Source organism: Convolutriloba macropyga, chromosome 5 (assembly GCF_964194025.1).
Source record: "Convolutriloba macropyga chromosome 5, txConMacr16.3, whole genome shotgun sequence".
In the NCBI taxonomy this organism is placed as follows: domain Eukaryota; kingdom Metazoa; phylum Xenacoelomorpha; order Acoela; family Convolutidae; genus Convolutriloba; species Convolutriloba macropyga.
Window position 1 is genome coordinate 8,943,095 of NC_134472.1, and position 6,111 is coordinate 8,949,205.

Consider the following 6,111-nt stretch of genomic DNA (forward strand, 5'->3'; position numbering starts at 1 on the left):
TTCCTATGTAAAGATGTAGCATTCTTATTAAGAAAATCATCTAAACATAAATGTTATCCATGTCTAAAATGTTGTGTATCATTTAGAACAGAAGATGCATTAAATAAACACTTAGATTTATGTAATACACAGAAACATGTGGGAAGAAGAACTTTCCATAAGGATGAACATCTAAAGTTTGATAAGTTCCATTATAAAAACCGAGTACCATTTGCTATGTATTTTCATTTTGAATGTATAATAAAAAACAAAAAACACATTCCTATTACTTGTGGTTTATATATAAAAAGTGACTATCCTGATATATTAGAAGATAAGTATGAAAGTCATTCCGGTGAAGATATAGTTGATTGGTTTATAAGTAGAGTAAATTATTATAATATTTTATTTAAAGAGATATTTGAACTTATTATTCCACTTAATGAAGGTACTATTACTCCACTTACTACTGCGTGTTTCTATTGTAGAGAGAACTTGGGTAAGGACATTGTTAGAGATCATGATCATCTAAATGGTAAATTTAGAGGTTATGCTCACAATAAATGTAACCTCCAAGCTAAGAATACAATCGTACCAATATATGCATTTAATTCTACTAATTATGATAATCACTTATTTATAACTAAACTAGCAAAGAAGATTAGACTTAAAGTATTAACTACAACTGATGAGACTTATTTTAGTATTGATATAGGTTATGCAAAAGCATAAGATATGTTTGGGTTCTTCCATCCACTTAGCTTAGATGCTATAAGTAAAACATTGAGCGATAAAGAGTGTGTAACATTAAACAAATTTGGGTTAGAGAGACGTAAAGGTATATTCCCATATGAATGGTTTGATAGTATAGATAAACTATATGAAACAACATTACCACCTAAGGAAGCATTCTATTCTAAGTTGAAACAAAGTGTTATTACAGATAAAGAACATAAGCAAGCAATAGATTGTTGGAATAATACTGGATGTAAATCAATAAAAGTCTATATGATGTTATATCTTAAAACAGATGTATTATTATCGGTAGATGTATTTGAAAGGTTAAGAGATAAGTATTTAGAATATTATGAAATAGATCCTTGTTACACTTATTTTACTCCTGGATTAACTTGGTTATGTGGATTGAAATATACTAATGGTAGACCTAAATATTATAAAGAGAATACAGTTAATATTTATGTTACAATACAACATGGTATTAGAGGTGCGTTAGCATCAGTACTAGGTGATTGTCATATAAAATGTAAAAATAAAGAAATAGATCCTGAGTATACAGGGAAAGAGTTTATCCAAAATACTTAGACTTCAACTCATTATACGCTTCTGCTATGGTTCAAGCGTTACCTACTGGTGAGATCAAAGTATGTGACGGTAATGATTATACTAGCTCTAGCTCTACAAAAGGTCATATCTATACTATTGATGTAAAGTATAATGATGAGTGTAAACAAACAACAGAGAATTATTCATTCTTTCCAGAAAAGACAAAGGCTAACATTGATCAGTTTACAGACTATCAAAATGAAAATAGAAAAAACGGATATAAACCCAATGAGAAGTTAATGTTGAAGTTAACGGATAAAAACGATTATATAATTGATGGTGAGATGTTAGATTGGTATTTAGCTAGTGGTTTTAAGTTGGAAGATATTACAGTTCAGTAAAAATTGGAGTATAGTAAGAGTGAGTGGTTACAACCTTATAATGAGTTTAATATTCAGAAAAGAAAAGAAGCTAAAGCTAAGGGTGATAAATTTGGAGATGTTTTCTTTAAACTGATGAATAATGCATTCTATGGAAAAACAATAGAAAATGTATACAATAGACAAGATGTAGAGTTAGTTAATGAAGTAGATGAATACATTAAATTAGTAGAAAATATTAGTTTTAAATATGTTGTAGAGTTTGATGGTGATCTAGTGGCTGTACATAAAACAAGAGGTAATGTTTGTTAGATAAGTTTAATTATATTGGTTTTGTTATATTAGAGAAAACTAAACTATTTATGTATAAAGCTATACATGATTACTTTGAGAAAGAGTTAGATTGTAGTTATCATTATACAGATACTGATAGTATATTTATAAACATAAATGTTCTTTTAGATAGTAATATGAAACTGAAATGAATAAGATAAAAGATATTTTACATAATATTGAGTTAGGTAAGATGAAGGATGAATTACCTAATGATACCATTATAGAAGCCTGCTTTCTTAAAGCTAAAGCATATTGTTATAATACAAATAAAAGAGAAGATGAGAAAAAGTTAAAAGGTATAACCAAAGCTACTATTAAAAACCAAATTACTATTGAAGACTATAAAAACGCTATAAATGAAGCTAAAAATAAATATGTTACAAATTTTACTATTGATAGTAAGAAACACCATTTAGAAAAAAAAGAACAATATAGAATAGCTATTGATCCATTTGATGATAAAAGTATTAAAAGTTGTAATGGTGAATTTAGATTTTACAATTATTTTTTATATAAATATCTGCAAAATTTAAATTTATAAAAGAGTTAAGCTGGGTTTTTTATTTTCAGGTTACACTGAAAAACACTGATCACTGTTTTTCCACCAATCACAGTGTTTTTGACTGTATACCCATCACAGTGAGTCCCATATACACAGGGATCATCCTTTCATCCATCACAGTGAGTCTCACAGCAGGGATCATCCTTTTTAAGAACTGTGAATTTGGTTTTTTTTTATCTCACTTAGTTTCATGGTAATTCATCAAAGTCGGGGGACGTTCATTGGAGTCAGTGAGGAAGGAACCCCAAACCTTCCGTTTGCTAAAGCAACTTAACTAGACTCGATGATTTAACCACTACGCTAAGTGAGACAGCAAGTTTTAGTTTTAGATTGATTTAATATTGATTAGGGGGATATATGAAAATTTTTATTATTTTAATATTTCTTTCAATTTTTGTTCAAGTTTTCTTTTTTGTTCAAGTAATCCACGAAGTGGTTACCCCAATTTTCGCAAGTTGGTTTTACGTGCTTGTTACACGATCTCACTAGTTTTATACTAGTATCTGGTGACATCCACTGAAGTCAGTGGGGATGGCGAAGCATGACCGAAGGTCGATCTGCGAAGCAGTTTCACTGATAGAACCCAAACTATCCGTCTGATCACAGTTAATTACCAGCTTAACTCGACAGTAGTGGTTTGCACTAAGTGAGACAAGAAATGATAGATTTTGAGTGAATATAAAAGCAATATGTAGTAGTGGATATATAAAGGGAATTAGAGTAATGTGTGTATGTGTATATGTATATCCCCCCAAATGTAGGTAAATTTTTGTTCAGAGGACAAGCCAGATAATTACAGTTGTCCAACTCATTCGAATTACTCGATTATCTTACGAGATACCATTTTTTGTTTTTTAAATAAAAAATAAATAGGCTTGCAAGTCTTTTTTTGCTGGAGCTCTAGAGTAGCAAATTTGAAAAATGTTGCAATGACACTGGTAAAAGTCTCCAAAGATTTGTTTATTCTGCAGTTTAACAGCGACGAATCTAACGTGTATATTCCTTCATCGAAATAAAAACAGCAGTTGGCGAGCTAAATGCTTTTCTCCTATATAGATTTTTTTCAAAAATACGTTCTCAGGGCGGAAAATGATAGTAGTCTTATGCGAATAAGAGATGCTAATATATAATAAAGTTAGGCAATCATTCTCTAATTTTAAAAAATACAACAGTAACTTAAAAAGTATGCTATCACATTTTGCCAAAGCAGGCTGAATTTTTTTTGCCTTTTTGTTTTCAATATATTTAAGAAATAAAATTTGTTTCAATTTGTCCACATAACTTTGCGATCTGACATGCTCCTAGTTCTAAGTTTGATTAAAAAACGCGAAAACTACAGTTTATAAATTTTCAGTTTGTTTTTTTTTCAAACCGAATAAATTTTTTTTCTCCTGTCTACCTAATGTTAGAAATTATTTTTTTCACAAAAATACATAACAATTTTGGTTCAGAAAAGGAAGGAGAATGTTCGTTAATGTTTTGATTAGGATTCTTTTTTATGGCTATCTGTTTTTCGCCAGTCTCTCAAGCTGACGTCCTTGACATGATCCCAATTTTATGCGCTCTATTTTTTCGCTTAAGTTTATTGCCAGTCAAGCCGCCCAGGATGAGGCGCGCGTTAATGATTAGACCAATCCATACTAAAATCAGCAATGAGCAGAGCCATCCAGACAATAATCAGCCATGATGAGGCTTTAGATTGCTTTTCGTACGTGCTCAATTTTAGCTTTTTTTGTTGTTGAATTGAACAAACAAATCCGGGCAATAACCACCAACGATCAAACTTTAGCTCGTTTTTCATGTGCTCGTTTTTAGCGTGCCCAAAATATGAAACGACTCCCCAATAGCAGAACTAAGCCAATAGGAAATCTTAAAATTACCTGTTTTGCCTGAGAATTCTGATAGTTTTATAATGTTATTTTCTTAAATGGGCGCGCCCCTTATCAAAGCGTGATACAGACTCCCTAAACTTCAAATGTAAATTACCCTTTCCGATCGTAGATAATTTTATCAAGGGTTGCTTACTCATTTGATCACAACACAGGCTGCAAGCCAGAAAATGCTTATATGCGCAGCAATACTTAAATTTTGTAGACCAATATTTGCAATTTCTCCTAAGCACAAAAATCATTGAAATACTTTTGTATTTTGCTGATTGATTTTAGCTCTGGTAGGAATTGTTTTGTTCAAGAATTCTCAAGTGAGACTCATTTGCCCCTCTTGGGTCACACGCCTTAGTCTGTGAATAGTTGTCATTATCTATCAGCATAACATAGTTATTGAATCATGTTATACTACATCCAATTGAATGATGTCCTGTGAAATCGATGCCCTTCGGTTGAAGAAACTACACAGACCTTAAAAGATTATTTTTTTAACGATTTTACTAATAATATAAGGAAAATGGGGAAAAACGAATAAAGTCCGAGCGATTAATATTTTAAAAAGTACAACACTTATTTGAAAAAGTATGCTATCACTTCTTGGCAAAGCAGGCTAAATTTTTTGCTTCTTTGTTTTCGAACATACTTAAGAAAGGATTTTTGTTTTCCTTAAACAGTTGTCTTAAATTCAACCGACACTATTTTTAAATAAGACAATTTTCGTTATTTGGCAACATATTTTTGTGATCTGATATGTCTCTAACTCTAAGTTGGATTATAACCAGGTTCTTGTCTCAAAAACGTGAAAACTACAATTAATAATTTTTCAGGTATGTTTTTTTTCTCAAACTGAATGAGTTTTTTTCTCCTGTCTACATATTGTTGGAAAATTTTGTGTTAACAAAATTACATAACAGTTTCTGTTCAGAAATTGAAGGAGATTTATCGTTAATGTTTTGATGGTGATTGCTTTTTATGGCTACGTGTTTTTTCGCCAGTCTCTCAAGCTGACGTCCTGGACCTGATCCAATTTTCATGCGCTTTTTTTCGCTCAAACTTATCGCTAATCAGACCGCACAAGTTGAGGTGCATGTAAATGATCAGACCAATCCAAACTATAATCAGCCATGACCAGACTCACTTGGACGATAATCAGCTTTGATCTTTAGCTTGTTTTTCATACATGTTCATTTTTTACTCGTTTTTTTTCTGGTTGCCATGATCAGACCCATTCAGACAATAATCAGCCATGACCAGACTTTAGCTCGTTTTTCATATGTGCTCGTTTTTAGCTTGCTCAAATTATGAAAGACTCCCTAATAGCAGAACTAAGCCACTAGGAAATCTTTCAGTTACCTGTTTTTCCTGAGTATTCTGATAGTTTTATTGTGTTATTTTCTTAAATGGGCGCGCTCCTTATCAAAGCGTGATCCAGACTCCCTAAATTTTAAGTGTAAATAACCCTTTCCGCTCGAAGATGGTCTTATCAAAGGTTGCTTCCTCATTTGATCACAACACGGACTGCAATCCACACAATGCTTATGTTCTCAACAATACTTAAAAATTTTAGAGCAATAGTTGCAAATTCTCCTCAGCACAAAAATCATCGAAATAATTTGCAGTTTCCTAATTGATTTTATCAGTTGGAGTAGGAATTATTTTGTTCAACAATTCTCAAGTGAGTCTG